The sequence below is a fragment of the Arachis hypogaea genome, chromosome 11 (assembly GCF_003086295.3).
Source record: "Arachis hypogaea cultivar Tifrunner chromosome 11, arahy.Tifrunner.gnm2.J5K5, whole genome shotgun sequence".
NCBI classification, from domain to species: domain Eukaryota; kingdom Viridiplantae; phylum Streptophyta; class Magnoliopsida; order Fabales; family Fabaceae; genus Arachis; species Arachis hypogaea.
Window position 1 is genome coordinate 80,892,895 of NC_092046.1, and position 19,748 is coordinate 80,912,642.

The following is a 19,748-nucleotide window of genomic DNA, read 5'->3' on the forward strand; positions in this document are numbered from 1 at the left end:
ATTCGGTTTTCAAGGAAAACCATGCAAAACATGTGTTTTCTTGATGTTCTTCCTTAGGAATCATGCTTAACTTGACTTGAGGGCCAAGAAACATTAATTTTCAGCAAGTCTAAGGTGAGATATCTCTTCCTAACGTGATGAGGGAGATTTGGTCAGTTGAGAGTTTGTGGATTTAAAGTTGTTCTTGATGTGTTTTAGGAGGAAAAAGTGCTTAAGGACCACCTGAAAATCTAACCTAATTAGGAGCAGCAAAACCAGGTAGGGTGTCACGAAATTAATCTTGATTATTTGTGTTTGAGTTGTGTGAATGTTGTATAAATTGGCTGTGCTAAAAATTGGTTGCTTATATGATTGATTCTTGGTGAAAATTTGGTGAAATTTTGATGAAATTTGATGAAATTCAAGCTTTAAAGTTCATGTTCTTGGGGCAGCCGGAAAAATGAAACCCTAAGCTTAAATTGGGGTTCAATTTGTGTTAAAATCATGTAGAAAAGATGGGGCTTTGGTGGCTGCTAATTTATTATGAATTATAGTAAAAAACGGTTGCTGAAAAGACTGAAAAACGGGTAAAAACAGAGAAAGAATCTGAAGAATTTATGAACATGAAGAACACTTTGAGTGTGATGAAGAACAATGAAGAACACCTTTTTGATCCATAAAAGGGCAAGGAAGTAAATATTTTGGTGTTTGGGGGGGTTATTTTGTAATTTTTAAAAGTTAGGGTGGTAAAAGTAGAAATATTAAAAGTTACGGGTGGTAAAAAGTGAATTTTAAAAGTTAAAAGTAAAAGTAAGTTAATTTTCGAAAATTTAATGATAAAATAATAAAAAAATAATAAAATATTAAATAATAATATTTAATTAAAAATAATATTTTAATAAAAATAATAAAATAATACGAAAAAGGCAGATTTCTGTAAAAGCTTTAGAAAGACAACTTTAAGCGCAAAATCTCATAATTACTTTCATAAAACACTTAGGGAGTGGTAAAAACATATTAGTGAGGCAAAGATAAATAAAAGATAAAAAGTTGAAGAGAAGATAAAAATTGAAAGAAAAGTCTGTAAAGTTTTAACGACAGAAAAATAGATAGAGACTAGTAAACGAACTAGGGCAACTTAGTTAGTACTTGAGTCGCGACAAGGGTTAGGTATTATATGAAAAGTTAAATTGTTTCAGTATAGACTTAATGAACCTATACTTGGGACAGACTAACTATTCATACCAAAATTTACATAAGCTTTAAATACATACGTTAAACAGAAAAATCAGAGCAGAGTAGAGAGATACAGAGAACAGAGTAATCAGAGCAGAGTAAAGAGACAATGAGAAAAGAGTAATATAACAAAAAGAATAGAGGAGAATAGTATAAGAATAAAGAGTTAAGCCTTGTGGCATGATGTTCTGTTGTATGTTCATCTGCTGCTTTTCCATTGGCCCTAGAGGTCCTGTAGGCCCAAGTTCACCTACAGTGAGTTGTTATTCCTGTAGGCCGAAGTTCACCTGCAGTGAATATCAATTGTGTATATCAGGGTATTGCTCCTGTAGGCCGAAGTTCACCTACAGAGAGTTGTCATTTCTGTAAGCCGAAGTTCACTTACAGAGGTGCCATTTCTATAGGCCGAAGTTCACCTATAGAAAGTTGTTGTGTTGTGTTTATATTATTCCTGTAAGCCGAAGTTCACTTACAGGGGTTCCATTTCTGTAAGCCGAAGTTCACTTGCAGAAGTGCTATTTCTGTAGGCCGAAGTTCACCTACAGAAAGCTGTTCTGTTGTGTTTAGACTATTCCTGTAAGCCGAAGTTCACTTACAGAAGTGTTGTTTCTGTAGGCCGAAGTTCACCTACAGAAATAAAGCCATATCTAGGACTAGTTCCTGGGTAATGTCGGGTTGCAGGGTGTAAACCGACACGTGAGCTCATGGTCTGCATAGGACAGACATGCATCATACTTGGTTGCGCATTTCCTCTGTTATGATTGTTGTTTGAATGTATGCTTTCTTTGTTTTCATTCTATTCTCTGTGTCTGTGTTTTGTTTTATTGTATTCTTTTGTTTGTGTTTTGCTTTCTATTTTCTCTATTTATCTGTTTCTTCTGTTCACCACTTCTTGGTATTCTGCTATATATATCTGCTAAGCGACACAAATTAATAAACTTAACTAATAACCACGACCCTACTAAGAACTCCCCAGTTCTTACCCCTTCTCTCACCCTTCCCCCTTCAGATGGAAGCATGAGTACCCTTCCGTAGTTTACTAATGACTGTTCTGCAAAGAGGATTCCACTCTAGGTAGTCTTCTGGGTCTAGAGTGAACTCCGTTACCTGTTTATATGTATATACTGTGAGGCCAGCCAACGTCTGTACCCTGCTTATCTACAAACTTTAGCCTAAGTCCTCCGTACGATGTTGCTGTTATGTGGCCACTCGATGAAGTACCTGAGAGATGCTCTTTGATAACATATGATCGTGCAGAGGAGTAGAAGACGACCTTCCACCTTTTGATGACGTTCCACCTGACTTGAGTTTTGAAGACCTAGAACGTACTTTCCCTCGCTCTAGTAGTTTAGAGGGACTAGGTGAGTATAGAGTCTAGGCTAGCCTGGGTGCCAGCTTAGGGACTTCTTGAACAGGTCAGGACCTGGGATGTTGTATGTATATATATGTATATAGTTATTATCTAGTTATATCTAGGGGTGTCCTAACTAAAGATCTTTACTCTAATAAAGGCTGGATAACCGAATGATATCAACTGCTTGTGATATATTTATGTATGGTTGTTTATAACTGTTTTATCTGTTATTATTTGTGAATTGATTATAAATGATTCTGTTTATTAATTCAAATGTTTTCAAAAAAAAAAGTACCTCGTAAAATAACTACGCTTTTAACAACGAATCAGGCTCATATAATAAATAATAGATAATAAATAGGTAGACAAGTTGGTAGCGCTCAGTTTCTAGTATGATCATGACGTACTAAAAATTGGGTCGTTACAATTTGGTATCAGAGCAGTTCATTCCCAGTAGAGCCTGGGGAGTGGACTGATTATGCTTTATTGCATACTCTGCTTGTGTGTCTCATGCTGTTAGGGTATCTTCTAGATACATTTGGCATGAATGTCTATGAGTGCTCATTTTGGGAATGTTCGTGCCTAACTTGAGATATTAAGACTGATCACCTTAATGTTGATTGTTTGGTGCAGATAAGACCTCAATGACTGTGAATAGGCATGGTTTAATCGAGTTTCGAACGACAAATTCGTGTGAGGCACAACTATTCTTATAGCTGTTATGATCTCCATGGCCATGGCTATGTGATATTTAGATGCTGTAAGGAACGAACTGATATCTTCGTCAGGATGGCTTGAAGGAAATAGACTGCTTGAAGATTGATTCTTGCATGCGGCTGAATTTTTGAGGGCAAAATTTTCTTTTAGGAGGGTAGAATGTAACAACCCTGATTTTCGAGTATGCGAGATCTTTTCCGAAGGCACGGATTTCGCCAGAAGATCACTAAAGGGAACACCTCTTCTATATCAACAAGTATCTCAATCCTCATTATCATTACGTCATCCTTAATCTAGAACCTTTCCCAAGGCAAGCTCGATAACGCAATCACGAAGAACCTAGTTTTTGAACCGTATCGGTTAGGAGTTTTGATTCGGTTTTTCATAAATAGTCTCAGTTTGACAAACCAGACTCGATTCATGAGAAAAGAGAGATAATAGGATAATACCATCATTATATGAGTATTAGAAGCCTCTTGAATGATATTATAAGGTTACCTGATCAGTTTTAGTTAAAAATAGAAAACCGGTTAAACCGGGTTCACAATTTACTGGTGCAGCTTAGCACCAGCACTCTCTGATGACTTTAGCAATGCTAAGGCCTCATCATACATGTTCTATTCTCATAATAAATATTTTACTAGTGTCATTTATGCTAGTAGCTCAGAAAATAATTTTTAGAGATGTTTTTACGAGTGTTCCGATACACCTAGTTTTAGTAGTTGTACACCAGAGATATTTTAATATTATTTTAATCCACCTTCAAGCCAACCAATCAAAACTCACCTTACACCCCCAAGACCTCCAAGGCTGTCTCATTTCATCATTTTGGCCGAAATTGAAAGGAGAGAAAAGAGAGAAAACTTCATGAATACTTAATCTTCAAATCTTGATTTCTTCTGAACCAAAACTCAAATCAAAACTCCGATTTCACCAAAATGTTCCTCTCTTCTTCCTCTACATAACCATGTGACTTATCAAGGCTGGAAATAAGTTGAGATGGCTGTCTCCCTCCCTCTTCAATTCGGTTTTCAAGGAAAACCATGCAAAACATATGTTTTCTTGATGTTCTTCCTTAGGAATCATGCTTAACTTGACTTGAGGGCCAAGAACCATTAATTTTCAGAAAGTCTAAGGTGAGATATCTCTTCCTAACGTGCTGAGGGAGATTTGGTCAGTTGAGAGTTTGTGGATTTAAAGTTGTTCTTGATGTGTTTTAGGAGGAAAAAGTGCTTAAGGACCACCTGAAAGTCTAACCGAATTAGGAGCAGCAAAACCAGGTAGGGTGTCACGAAATTAATCTTGATTATTTGTGTTTGAGTTGTGTGAATGTTGTATAAATTGGCTGTGCTAAAAATTGGTTGCTTATATGATTGATTCTTGGTGAAAATTTGGTGAAATTTTGATGAAATTTGATGAAATTCAAGCTTTAAAGTTCATGTTCTTGGGGCAGCTGGAAAAACGAAACCTTAAGCTTAAATTGGGGTTCAATTTGTGTTAAAATAATTTAGAAAAGATGGGGTTTTAGTGGCTGCTAATTTATTATGAATTATAATAAAAATCGGTTGCTGAAAAGACTGAAAAACGGTTAAAAACAGAGAAAGAATCTGAAGAATTTATGAAGAACATGAAGAACACTTTGAGTGTGATGAAGAACAATGAAGAACACCTTTTTGATCCATAAAAGGGCAAGGAAGGAAATATTTTGGGGTTTGGGGGTTTATTTTGTAATTTCTGAAAGTTAGGGTGGTAAAAGTAGAAATATTAAAAGTTACGGGTAGTAAAAAGTGAATTTTAAAAGTTAAAAGTAAAAGTAAGTTAATTTTCGAAAATTTAATGATAAAATAATAAAAAAATAATATAATATTAAATAATAATATTTAATTAAAAATAATATTTTAATAAAAATAATAAAATAATACGGAAAAGGCAGTTTTCTGTAAAAGCTTTAGAAAGACAACTTTAAGCGCAGAATCTCATAATTACTTTCATAAAACACTTAGGGAGTGGTAAAAACATATTAGTGAGGCAAAGATAAATAAAAGATAAAAAGTTGAAGAGAAGATAAAAATTGAAAGAAAAGTCTGTAAAGTTTTAACGACAGAAAAACAGATAGAGACTAGTAAACGAACTAGGGCAACTTAGTTAGTACTTGAGTCGCGACTAGGGTTAGGTATTATATGAAAAGTTAAATTGTTTCAGTATAGACTTAATGAACCTATACTTGGGACAGACTAACTATTCATACCGAAATTTACATAAGCTTTAAATACATATGTTAAACAGAAAAATTAGAGCAAAGTAGAGAGATACAGAGAATAGAGTAATCAGAGCAGAGTAAAGAGACAATGAGAAAAGAGTAATATAACAAAAAGAATAGAGGAGAATAGTATAAGAATAAAGAGTTAAGCCTTGTGGCATGATGTTCTGTTGTATGTTCATCTGCTGCTTTTCCATTGGCCCTAGAGGTTCTGTAGGCCCAAGTTCACCTACAGTGAGTTATTATTCCTGTAGGCCAAAGTTCACCTGCAGTGAATATCAATTGTGTATATCAGGGTATTGCTCCTGTAGGCCGAAGTTCACCTACAGAGAGTTGTCATTTCTGTAAGCCGAAGTTCACTTACAGAGGTGCCATTTCTATAGGCCGAAGTTCACCTATAGAAAGTTGTTGTGTTGTGTTTATATTATTCCTGTAAGCCGTAGTTCACTTACAAGAGCGCCATTTCTGTAAGCCGAAGTTCACTTGCAGAAGTGCCATTTCTGTAGGCCGAAGTTCACCTACAGAAAGTTGTTCTGTTGTGTTTAGACTATTCCTGTAAGCCGAAGTTCACTTACAAGAGTGCTGTTTCTGTAGGCCGAAGTTCACCTACAGAAATAAAGCCATATCTAGGACTAGTTCCTGGGTAATGTTGGGTTGCAGGGTGTAAACCGACACGTGAGCTCATGGCCTGCATAGGACAGACATGCATCATACTTGGTTGCGAATTTCCTCTGTTATGATTGTTGTTTGAATGTATGCTTTCTTTGTTTTCATTATATTTTCTGTGTCTGTGTTTTGTTTTATTGTATTCTTTTGTTTGTGTTTTTCTTTCTATTTTCTCTATTTATCTGTTTCTTCTGTTCACCACTTCTTGGTATTCTGCTATATATATCTGCTAAGCGACACAAATTAATGAACTTAACTAATAACCCCAACCCTACTAAGAACTCCCCAGTTCTTACCCCTTCTCTCACCCTTCCCGCTTCATATGGAAGCATGAGTACCCTTCCGTAGTTTACTAATGACTGTTCTGCAAAGAGGATTCCACTCTAGGTAGTCTTCTGGGTCTAGAGTGAACTCCGTTACCTGTTTATATGTATATACTGTGAGGCCAGCCAACGTCTGTACCCTGCTTATCTACAAACTTTAGCTTAAGTCCTCCGTACGATGTTGCTGTTATGTGGCCACTCGATGAAGTACTTGAGAGACGCTCTTTGATAACATATGATCGTGCAGAGGAGTAGTAGACGACCTTCCACCTTTTGATGACGTTCCACCTGACTTGAGTTTTGAAGACCTAGAACGTACTTTCCCTCGCTCTAGTAGTTTAGAGGGACTAGGTGAGTATAGAGTCTAGGCTAGCCTGGGTGCCAGCTTAGGGACTTCTTGAACAGGTCAGGACTTGGGATGTTGTATGTATATATATGTATATAGTTATTATCTAGTTATATCTAGGGGTGTCCTAACTAAAGATCTTTACTCTAATAAAGGCTGGATAACCGAATGATATCAACTGCTTGTGATATATTTATGTATGGTTGTTTATAACTGTTTTATCTGTTATTATTTGTGAATTGATTATAAATGATTCTGTTTATTAATTCAAACGTTTTCAAAAAAAAAAAGTACCTCGTAAAATAACTACGCTTTTAACAACGAATCAGGCTCATATAATAAATAATAGATAATAAATAGGTAGACAAGTTGGTAGCGCTCAGTTTCTAGTATGATCATGACGTACTAGAAATTGGGTCGTTACATTTTCATAGGCTTGTGACCTGAATTCCTCCATCTCTTGCAGCTGCAAGATCCTTTTTGCACCAGTAGCAATGCTGTCAAAATTTAGTATCTTGATAGCCCAGAGAGCTTTGTGTTCCCGCTCCAGTGGTAAATGACAAGCCTTTCCATATACCAGTTGATATGGGGACATTCCAAGTGGAGTTTTGAATGCTGTTCTGTATGCCCAAGGAGCATCATCCGGCTTCTTCGACCAATCCTTTCTAGATGCACCCACAGTTTTTTCCAGGATCCTCTTCAGTTCTCTGTTGGATATCTCAGTTTGCCCACTCATTTGAGGGTGGTAAGGGGTGGCTACTTTGTGTTTTACCCCATATCGTAGGAGGAGAGTTTCTAGTGGTTTGTTACAAAAGTGGCTCCCTCCATCACTGATGAGGGCTCTTGGGACTCCAAACCGGCTAAAGATATTCTTCCTGAGGAAGTTCATGACTACCTTGTTATCATTAGTTGGGGTTGCAATAGCCTCTACCCACTTGGAAACATAATCCACTGCTACCAGGATGTACTTGTTTGCAGATGAGGTTGGGAATGGTCCCATGAACTCTATTCCCCACACATCAAACAGTTCCAGTTCCAAGATGAAATTTTGTGGCATGGCGTTTCTTTTGGGCAGGTTTCCAGATCTTTGGCATTCATTACAGCTTTTTACTAGTTCCTTGGCATCCTTGAAAAGGGTGGGCCAAAAGAATCCGCTTTGTAACACCTTTGCTGCAGTTCTGTCCCCTCCAAAGTGCCCGCCATAACATGAACCGTGGCAGTTCCACAGGACTTCTCTTCCTTCCTCTTCCGAAACACATCTTCTAAGGATTCCATCTGAACATTTCTTGAAGAGATATGGCTCGTCCCAGACAAAGTATTTTGCATCATTCATGAGCTTCCTCTTTTGTTGTTTATTGATCTCTGGGGGTAATGCCCTAGTTGCCTTGAAATTTGCAATATCTGCGAACCATGGTGCTTTGTGAACTGTCATCAACTGCTCATCAGGGAGGAGCTCGTTCACATTTGTATCATTTTCTCCACCTTGATCATGAGAGATTCTGGATAGGTGATCTGCCACCTTGTTCTCCACTCCTTTCTTGTCTCTGATTTCAATATCAAATTCCTGCAACAGTAAGATCCACCTTATTAGTCTTGGCTTTGATTCTTGCTTGGCAAACAAATATTTAAGTGCCGTGTGATCTGTAAAAACAATCACTTTAGCACCAATGAGGTATGATCTAAATTTGTCAAATGCAAAAACTATTGCTAGCAACTCCTTTTCAGTAGTGGTATAATTTCTTTGAGTTTCATTAAGGACTTTGCTAGCATAGTATATCACACGAACTAGGTTATCTTTCCTTTGTCCTAACACTGCCCTAACTACAAAATCAGATGCATCACACATCAATTCAAATGGTAGGTTCCAATCAGGTGGGGAAATGATAGGAGCAGAGGATAACCTCATTTTCAAATGTGCAAATGCTAGCATGCATGTTTCATCAAAGATAAATGGTGTATCAGATACAAGGAGATTGCTTAAGGGCTTGGCTATCTTTGAAAAATCTTTAATGAACCTTCTGTAAAAACCAGCATGCCCTAAAAAACTCCTAATTGCCTTGACATCACTGGGTGGGGGTAGTTTTTCAGTAAGTTCTACTTTAGCTCTATCAACCTCAATGCCTTGGTGAGAGACCTTGTGACCAAGGACTATTCCTTCTGTCACCATGAAGTGGCATTTTTCCCAGTTCAAGACCAAATTGGTCTCTTGGCATCTTTTCAATACCAAGGCGAGGTGATGTAGGCAACTAGGAAAAGAATCTCCGAATACCGAGAAATCATCCATAAAAACTTCAATAAATTTTTCTATCATATCTGAAAAGATAGAAAGCATGCAGCGTTGGAAAGTTGTAGGGGTATTACATAATCCAAATGGCATGCGCCTATAGGCAAACACTCCATACGGACAAGTAAATAAGGTTTTCTCTTGGTCTCTTGGATCAACCACTATTTGGTTATATCCTGAATAACCATCGAGAAAACAATAATATGCGTGCCCTGCAAGTCTTTCCAACATCTGATCCATGAATGGAAGGGGAAAATGATCCTTTCGTGTAGTCTCATTGAGTTTCCTGTAGTCTATGCACATCCGCCATCCTGTGACGGTCCTTGTAGGTATGAGCTCGTTCTTCTCATTGGTAACCACAGTGATTCCTCCCTTCTTTGGCACAACATGTATGGGGCTAACCCAAGGGCTGTCCGAAATTGGGTATATGACCCCTCCTTGCCAAAGCTTCATAACCTCTTTCTGTACCACTTCCTTCTTGATTGGGTTCAGCCTTCTTTGGGATTGAATGGATGGCTTGGCATCATCTTCCAACAGTATTTTATGCATGCATATGGCTGAACTGATTCCATTCAGGTCAGCAAGGGTCCATCCAATGGCATTCTTATGCTCCCGCAGCACCTTGAGTAGCTCGTCCTCTTGATCTTGACTGAGGGATGAACTTATGATCACTGGGTAGTTTTCATTTTCTCCTAGATATGCATATTTGAGAGTGGGTGGCAGTGCTTTGAGTTCAAGTTTGGGTGCTTCTGACTTTTCGTTCCCTTCCTTTGGTGCATCTGGTATATGTATTTCTGCTGTGGCTACCTCTTCACTTGATTCAGATTCTTCCTCCACTAATCTCTCGTCCTCTTCAGGTTCTTCTTCTTCAAAATTCTCCTGCACTTCATCCTCAAGTGCATCTAACCTCATGCATTCCCCCAATTGTTCTGGTGGATAACTCATGGCCTTGAACACATTGAATGTCATCTTTTCATTGTGTAATCTCAGTGTGAGGTCACCCTTTTGAACATTGATGACAGCTCCAGCAGTGGCCAAGAACGGCCTTCGCAGGATGATGGAGGTCTTGGCGTCCTCCTGCATGTCCAGCACCACAAAATCTGCTGGAAATATGAAATCTCCCACTTTTACTAGCAAATCCTCTACTATCCCGTGAGGGAATTTGAACGATCGGTCTGCCAGTTGTAGGGCCATTTTTGTTGGTTTAGCCTCCTCAATTTTCATCTTTCTCATCATAGCTACTGACATCAAATTGATGCTAGCCCCTAAGTCACAAAGAGCCTTCTCTATTGTGATTTCTCCTATAATACAAGGGATCTGAAAACTCCCAGGATCCTTCAGTTTCTGAGGTAGTTTATGCTGAATGATAGCACTGCACTCTTCATTTAGTATCACAGTCTCATTGTTCTTCCAGCTTCTTTTCTTAGTCATTAGCTCCTTCAAAAACTTGGCATAGAGTGGCATTTGTTCTATGGCTTCAGCAAAGGGTATGTTGATTTGTAGTTTCTTAAAGATTTCCAAAAATATCAAGAACTGGTTGTCATCTTCCTTTTTCTTCAATAGCTGGGGATATGGAGCTCTTGAGATGTTCAGTTGGGGTATCTCTTTTTCTTTTTGCAAACTTGGCGTGGGAAGTGGAACTCTATCTTGCTCTTTTCCCTTTTCATTTGAGCCTTCTTCTTGTGGTTTTTGAGGATGTTCCTTCAGTTCCTTCCCACTCCTAAGTGTGATAGCTTGACACTCCTCTCTTTTGCTTGAGTGGGCATCATAGCAAAAGTTGTGGTTAGGGAGCTGCTTAAACAGATAGCTGATTTGTGTCTCCAGTTTCGTGATGGCAGCATTTTGATTCTGCATGTTTGACTGCACTTTCTCTCTGAATGCTTTATTGTCTCGAATGTCTCTGCATATTCCTTCAATTAAGGTTTCGATCTTAGAGAGCTTGTCATCAATTGATGGGTGATTCGGAGCAGATGTGTTATTTTGGTTTTGATAAGCATATGTAGAAGTGTTGTTGTGGGGGTGTTGAGACGTCCTCTGTGTGAATTACTGGTGAGCTGCATTGTTGTTGGAGTTGTAACGTCTCTGGTCTTGGTTTTGATCTTGCTCACCTCCCCACCCAAAGTTTGGGTGGTTTCTCCATCCAGGGTTGTAGGTCTTGGAGTATGGATCATAGTTTTTCCTTGGTGAACTCCCAATGTAGTTGGCTTGCTCCTGACTCCCCTCTGCTTCTTCATTCACTCCTTCTTGGATTGTTGATCAAGTGGAAATTGCTGCTACTCGGTTCATCTCCATCTTCTTGGTGAGGTCAGCTAGCTGCTGGGTAATGAGCTTATTTTGGGCCAACAGAGCATCTACATTGTTTAGCTCCATTACTCCTCTTGTGTTCCCTCTTTCGGAAGCATATAAGTAGTCATTCTCTGCTACTGTTTCAATAACATCTATAGCTTCCTCAATGGTCTTCTTCTTGTTCAAAGATCCTCCAGATGAATGGTCTACGGCCTTCTTTAACTCATAAGAGAGCCCTTCATAGAAAATGTGTAGCTACACCCATTCGTTGAACATGTCAGGTGGACACCTCCATGTTAAGTCCTTGAACCTCTCCCATGCTTCATATAGAGTCTCACCATCTTGTTGCCTGAAAGTTTGGACCTCAGCTCTCAGCCTATTGATTCGTTGAGGAGGGTAAAATCTTGTTAAGAATTTGTTCACCGCGTCTTCCCAAGTTGTCAAGCTTTCCCTTGGAAAAGATTCCAGCCATTTGACTGCCTTGTCCCTGAGTGAGAATGAAAATAAGAGTAGTCTATAGGCGTCAGGATGAACACCATTAGACTTCACTGTGTCACATATTCTCAGGAATGTGGTTAAATGTTGATTGGGGTCTTCTTGAACACTTCCTCCAAACGAACAGTTGTTCTGAACAAGGGTGATGAGCTGTGGTTTAAGTTCGAAGTTGTTGGCATGGATTGTTGGCTTTTGGATGTTACTTCCACAATTGCCTGGGCTTGGATTGATGTAAGAGCCCAAAATTCTTCTATCCTCCCCAGCATGATTTGCTCTACCTCCTCCCCCATGGTTGTGATCTTCTTCTTCATGATGGTTTTTCATCTTGTCTTCCATGTGTGTTTCAAAGAATTCCTCTTCTTCCTCAGCACCAACCACTTTCTTTCCTCTTGCCTCCCTCCTTAATCTAAGGAAGGTCCTCTCAGGTTCAGAATCGAAGGAAGTTGAAGCCCCGCTTCTTCTCCCTGTCATATAACCATCAAGTGCAAGCAAGAAAAGATAGGTGCAGAAAGTATTTGTGTCAGAATTACTGTTAGTTGTGGGTGATGCAATATATCAAACAGTTAGTGGGTTAGCAAACAGAATTGAAAATAACAAAGAAGAACAAAAGAGTAGACGGAGAAGGGAAGAAGTTTAACTAAAACAAAAAGTAAATCACTCAAACAGAAAATGAAATTCACAAAATAAAAATGCTCAATCTAGTGATCTTCCAATTTAATCATTGTTGATGCACAATCAATCCCCGGCAACGGCGCCATAAACTTGATGCACGGAAAACTTGTCTCACAACAAATCTCCCTTCGGCAATTGTACCGAATTTGTCGTCAAGTAAAAACTCACAATAGAGTGAGGTCGAATCCCACAGGGATTGATTGATCAAGCAACTTTAATTAGAAGAATGTTCTAGTTGAGCGAATCCAGAATTTGGGTTGAGAGTTGTAGAAAATAAAATGGCGGGAATGTAAATAACAGAAAAGTAAATGCTAGAATTAAAGGACTGGAAGCAAATGACTGAAAATAAGTTGCAGAATTGTAAATGGGAATGGGGGATTTGCTCATAAAAGTAAATGGCAGAAGTTAAAGAGAATGGGTAAGATCAGAGATGGGGAGTTCATTGGGCTTAGAAGATGCTGCAATTCTCCGGATCAAGTTCATTTTCATCTCTTCCTCAATCAATGCACTCATTGATCTCCTTGGCAATCTTAAGTGATTGAATTACAATTTCTTGCAATTCAATCTCTCAAATCTTGATCAATATCCAATTCCTTGGTCAATTGCTCATGAGAAAAGATGAAGTATGGTCACTGATTATACCACATGCATTTCCCAAATCAAGTATTAGGAGGGTTATAGTCACATACCCATCCAAACCCAATTTGGTTCAGCATGAGAAAGCATTTCTATCTTGATCTCTTCATTCCTCTTTCAAGGTTCAAAAGAGATCCAAGTTTGAATAGCTTATCTTCCAAGATAACTACTAAATTGGATGAAGATCGAAAGCTTTCAAGTAAAATCAAGAGAAAAGATAGAAGAAGAATAATGAAAATTTGTATTGATCCATCAAATTACAACCGAGCTCCCTAACCCAATGAAAGGGGTTTAGTTGTTCATAGCTTTAGAAAATGAAAACAAAGATGGAGAATACATCATAAAACTAGAAAATGCAGAGAAAGTAAAATACAGAGAGTAGTTCCCTTTTTCCAGCCTCCAGAACTCCTTTTACAATTCAAAGCTACTCCTATATATACTACTCTTCTCAGCTTCTAGTTTACTCTTCAAGTCTTGGGCCTTTGGATCTTGAGTTTGAAGCAGTTCTTTTCTTCATTTGGGCTTGGCTTTACTTGCAGAGAGAAAGTGCTAAGTGGGTGGAGACTTCAGCTCAGGACGTTAGGGGTTGGTGCACGAAATTGTGATCTCCAGGCTCGAACAAATCCTGGTAATGGCTCCAAAGCTTGGTGCTCTGATCTTAATTCATAATTGTCACAACTTCGATACAACTAACCAGCAAGTGCACTGGGTCGTCCAAGTAATACCTTACGTGAGTAAGGGTCGAATCCCACGGAGATTGTTGGTATGAAGCAAGCTATGGTCACCTTGTAAATCTCAGTCAGGCGGATATAAAATAATTATGGAGTTTTCGAATAATAAATAATAGAATAGGGATAGAGATACTTATGTAAATCATTGGTAGGAATTTCAGATAAGCGAATGGAGATGCTTTTCGTTCCTCTGAACCTCTGCTTTCCTGCTATCTTCATCCAGTCAGTCTTACTCCTTTCCATGGCTGGCTGTAAGCAAGGGCATCACCGTTGTCAGTGGCTACATCCCCTCCTCTCAGTGAATAATATGCTCACGCACCCTGTCACGGCACGGCTATTCATCTGTCGGTTCCCGATCATGCTGGAATAGGATTCACCCTCCTTTTGTGTCTGTCACTAATGCCCAACAATCGCGAGTTTGAAGCTCGTCACAGTCATTCAATCATTGAATCCTACTCAGAATACCACAGACAAGGTTTAGACCTTCCGGATTCTCTTGAATGCCGCCATCATTCTAGCTTACGCCACGAAGATTCCGGTTAGGAGATCTAAGAGATATTCATTCTAGCTTAATTCATGTAGAACAGAAGTGTTTGTCAGGCACGCGTTCATAAGGGAGAAGGATGATGAGCGTCACACATAATCATCACCTTCATCACGTTCTTGGGTGCGAATGGATATCTTAGAAGCGAAATAAGAAGAATTGAATAGAAAACAGTAGTACTTTGCATTAATCTTTGAGGAACAGCAGAGCTCCACACCTTAATCTATGGAGTGTAGAAACTCTACCGTTAAAAAAACATAAGTGAAGGTCCAGGCATGGCCGAGATGGCCAGCCCCCTAAAATGTGATCAAAGGATCATAAGGTAATCCAAAGATGCCTAATACAATAGTAAGAGGTCCTATTTATAATAAACTAGCTACTAGGGTTTACATGAGTAAGTATTTGATGTATAAATCCACTTCCGGGGCCCACTTGGTGTGTGTTTGGGCTGAGATTAAGTGTTGCACGTGCAGAGACCATTTGTGGAGTTGAACGCCAGTTTTTGTGCCAGTTTGGGCGTTCAACTCTGGTTTTGGCTCCTTTTCTGGCGCTGGACGCCAGATTTGGGCAGAAGGCTGGCGTTGAACGCCAGTTTACGTCGTCAATTCTTGGCCAAAGTATGGACTATTATATATTGCTGGAAAGCCCTGGATGTCTACTTTCCAACGCAATTAGAAGCGCGCCATTTCGAGTTGTGTAGCTCCAGAAAATCCACTTTGAGTGCAGGGAGGTCAGAATCCAACAGCATCAGCAGTCCTTTTTCAACCTCTGAATCTGATTTCTGCTCAAGTCCCTCAATTTCAGCCAGAAAATACCTGAAATCACAGAAAAACACACAAACTCATAGTAAAGTCCAGAAATGTGAATTTAACATAAAAACTAATGAAAACATCCCTAAAAGTAACTAGATCCTACTAAAAACATACTAAAAACAATGTCAAAAAGCGTATAAATTATCCGCTCATCACAACACCAAACTTAAATTGTTGCTTGTCCCCAAGCAACTGAAAATTAAATAGGATAAAAAGAAGAGAATATACTATAAATTCCAAACTATCAATGAAACATAGTTTCAATCATATGAGCGGGACTTATAGCTTTTTGCCTCTTGAATAGTTTTGGCATCTCACTTTATCCATTGAGGTTCAGAATGATTGGCATCCATAGGAACTCAGAGTTCAGATAGTGTTATTGATTCTCCTAGTTCAGTATGATGATTCTTGAACACAGCTTCTTTATGAGTCTTGGCCGTGGCCCTAAGCACTTTGTTTTCCAGTGTTACCACCAGATACATAAATGCCACAGACACATAATTGGGTGAACCTTTTCAGATTGTGACTCAGCTTTGCTAAAGTCCCCAACTAGAGGTGTCCAGGGTTCTTAAGCACACTCTTTTTTTGCTTTGGACCTTGACTTTAACCGCTCAGTCTCAAGTTTTCACTTGACACCTACACGCCACAAGCACATGGTTAGGGACAGCTTGGTTTAGCCGCTTAGACCAGGATTTTATTCCTTTAGGCCCTCCTATCCACTAATGCTCAAAGCCTTGGGATCCTTTTTATTTGCCCTTGCCTTTTGGTTTTAAGGGTTATTGGCTTTTTCTGCTTGCTTTTTCTTTTTCTTTCTATTTTTTTTTCTATTCTCTTTTTTTTTTTTTTCGCCTATATTTTTTTTTTCTTCTTTTTTTTTTTCTGCAAGCTTTGTTATTTTTGCTGCTTTTTCTTGCTTCAAGAATCATTTTTATGATTTTTCAGTTTATCGAATAACATGTCTCCTAGTCATCATTCTTTCAAGAGCCAACATATTTAACATTCTTAAACAACAACTTCAAAAGACATATGCACTGTTCAAGCATACATTCAGAAAACAAGAAGCATTGTCACCACATCAATATAATTAAACTAAGTTCAAGGATAAATTCGAAACTCATGTACTTCTTGTTCTTTTGAATTAAAACATTTTTCATTTTAAGAGAGGTGATGGATTCATAGGACATTCATAACTTTAAGACAAAGTTACTAACTACTAATGATCATGTAATGAAGACACAAACATAGATAAGCACATAACATAGAAAACGAAAAACAGAGAAAGTAAGAACAAGGAATGAGTTCACCTTAGTGATATCCTTGAGCTCTTCTATGTCTCTTCCTTGCCTTGGCTGCTCCTCCTTTATTGCTTTTAGATCTTCTCTGATTTCATGAAGGATGATGGAGTGCTCTTGATGTTCCACCCTTAGTTGCTTCCAATAATTGTGTGGAAGAAAATGTATCCCCTGAGGTATCTCAGGGATCTCTTGATTTGCAGTCAAATGTTCTACCACTGAGCTATAGACCCTTGATGGAAGCTTTTGTCTTCCCTTTCCTCTTTCTAGAGGCTTCTCTGGCCTTAGGTGCCATCAATGGTTATGGAAAAAGGTAAAAAGCTATGCTTTTTACCACACCAAACTTAGAATGTTGCTCGCCCTCGAGCAAAAGAAGAAAGAATAGAAGAAGAAGAGGATATGGAGGAGATGGATGGCTGTGTGTATTCGGCCATATGGGTGGGATTGGGTGGTGAAGAGATGTTGAATTTTTGAAGGTAAGTGGGTTTATGGGTGTAAGTGGTAAATGGAAGACAGAAGGGATGAGTGTTTATTGGGAATAGAGGATGATTGAGAAGAGAGAAGAGAGTGAGTGAAGGTAGGTGGGGATCCTGTGGGGTCCACAGATCCTGGGATGATCCTGTGGGGTCCACAGATCCTGAGGTGTCAAGGCATTTACATCCCTGCACCAATTTAGGCATGTAAAATGCCCTTGCACACAACTCTGGGCGTTCAGCACCAGGTTGGTGCCCATTTTGGGCGTTCAACGCCCCTTTGCTGCCATTTCTGGCGTTGAACGCCAGAACCATGCTTGTTTTGGGCGTTCAGTGCCAGGATGCTCCCATTCTGGGCGTTCAGCGCTAGAACTATGCTCTGTTCTGGCGTTTGAACGCCAGACAGATGCTCCTCCAGGGTGTGATTTTTCTTCTGCTGTTTTTGATTCCGTTTTTGATTTTTTTGTTTATTTTGTGACTCCACATGATCATGAACCTAAGAAAACATGAAAAAACAATAAAAATAAGAATTAGATAAACATTGGGTTGCCTCCCAACAAGCGCTTCTTTAATGTCAATAGCTTTGACAGTGGGCTCTCATGGAGCCTCACAGATGTGCAGAGCTTTGTTGAGACTCTCCAACACCAAACTTAGAGTTTGGATATGGGAGTTCAACACCAAACTTAGAGTTTGGTTGTGGCCTCCCAACACCAAACTTAGAGTTTGACTGTGGGGGTTCTGGTTGACTCTGCTTGGAGAGAAGCTTTTCCTGCTTCCTCTCCATGGTTGCAGAGGGAGATCCTTGAGTTTTGAATACAAGGGAGTTCTCATTCCATTGAAGGAATATTTCACCTCTGTCAACATCAATCACAGCTCTTGCTGTGGCCAGGAAAGGTCTTCCTAGGATGATGGATTCATCCTTTTCCTTTCCAGTATCCAGGACTATGAAATCAGCAGGGATGTAAAGGCCCTCAACCTTTACTAATACATCTTCTACTTGTCCATAAGCCTGTTTTCTAGAGCTGTCTGCCATCTCTAATGAGATTTTAGCAGCTTGCACCCCATAGATTCCCAGTTTCTCTATTACAGAGAGAGGCATGAGGTTTATTCCTGAACCAAGGTCACACAAAGCCTTAAAGACCATGGTGCCTATGGTGCAGGGTATTATGAACTTTCCAGGATCCTGTCTCTTCTGAGGCAATGTCAGTTGATCCAGATCACTTAGTTCATTGATGAACAAGGGAGGTTCAACTTCCCAAGCATCAATGCCAAATAATTTGGCATTCAGCTTCATGATTGCACCAAGAAACTTGGCAGTTTGCTCTTCAGTGACATCCTCATTCTCTTCAGAAGAGGAATACTCATCAGAGCTCATGAAGGGCATAAGGAGGTTCAATGGGATCTCTATAGTTTCTAGATGAGCCTCAGAGTCCTTTGATTCCCCAGAGGGAAGCTCCTTATTGATCACTGGACATCCCAGGAGGTCTTCCTCCTTGGGATTCACGTCCTCTCCTTTCCTCACAGGTTCGGCCATGGCACTTATGTCAATGGCCTTGCACTCTCCTTTTAGGTTCTCTTCTGTATTGCTTGGGAGAGAACTAGGAGGGATTTCAGTGATCCTTTTACTCAGCTGGCCCACTTGTGCTTCCAAATTTCTAATGGAAGACCTTGTTTCATTCATGAAACTTACAGTGGCCTTAGATAGATCAGAGACTAGATTTGCTAAATTAGAAGCGTTTTGTCCAGAGTTCTCTGTCTGTTGCTGAGTTGATGATGGAAAAGGTTCGCTATTGCTAAACCTGTTTCTTCCACCATTGTTAAAGCCTTGTTGAGGCTTCTGATCCTTCCATGAGAAATTTGGATGATTTCTCCATGTTGAGTTATAGGTGTTTCCATAAGGTTCACCTAAGTAATTTACCTCTGCTATTGCAGGGTTCTCAGGATCATAGGCTTCTTCTTCAGAAGATGCCTCTTGAGTACTGTTGGATGCAGCTTGCATTCCATGCAGACTCTGAGAGATCATATTGACTTGTTGAGTCAATATTTTATTCTGAGCCAATATGGCATTCAGAGTATCAATTTCAAGAACTCCCTTCTTCATAGGCGTCCCATTATTCACAGGATTCCTTTCAGAAGTGTACATGAACTGGTTATTAGCAACCATGCCAATGAGTTCTTGAGCTTCTGCAGGCGTTTTCTTTAGGTGAATGGATCCACCTGCAGAAGTGTCCAGTGACATCTTTGATAGCTCAGACAGACCATCATAGAATATATCCAGGATGGTCCATTCTGAAAGCATGTCAGAAGGACACTTTTTGGTCAACTGTTTGTATCTTTCCCAAGCTTCATAGAGAGATTCACCTTCTTTCTGTCTGAAGGTTTGAACATCAGCTCTAAGCTTGCTCAGCTTTTGAGGAGGAAAGTACTTGGCTAAGAAAGCCGTGACCAACTTATCCCAAGAGTTCAGGCTGTCTTTAGGTTGAGAATCCAACCATAATCTAGCTCTGTCTCTTACAGCAAAAGGGAAAAGCATGAGCCTGTAGACTTCAGGATTTACGCCATTAGTCTTAACAGTATCACATATCTGCAAGAATTCAGTTAAGAACTGAAAAGGATCTTCAGATGGAAGTCCATGAAACTTG

General features: G+C 39.4%; 2 non-coding genes across 2 annotated transcripts; both read left to right on the forward strand.

Moving 5' to 3' along the window:
• Window positions 1-11,725: 11,725 nt before the first annotated feature.
• Window positions 11,726-11,829, forward strand: LOC112726002 (small nucleolar RNA R71). Its single transcript, XR_003165076.1, has one exon. It is a non-coding gene; the product is annotated as a small nucleolar RNA R71 (small nucleolar RNA).
• A 7,570-nt stretch (window positions 11,830-19,399) lies between these two features.
• LOC112725559 (small nucleolar RNA R71) lies at window positions 19,400-19,507 on the forward strand. Its single transcript, XR_003164660.1, has one exon. It is a non-coding gene; the product is annotated as a small nucleolar RNA R71 (small nucleolar RNA).
• Window positions 19,508-19,748: the final 241 nt, after the last annotated feature.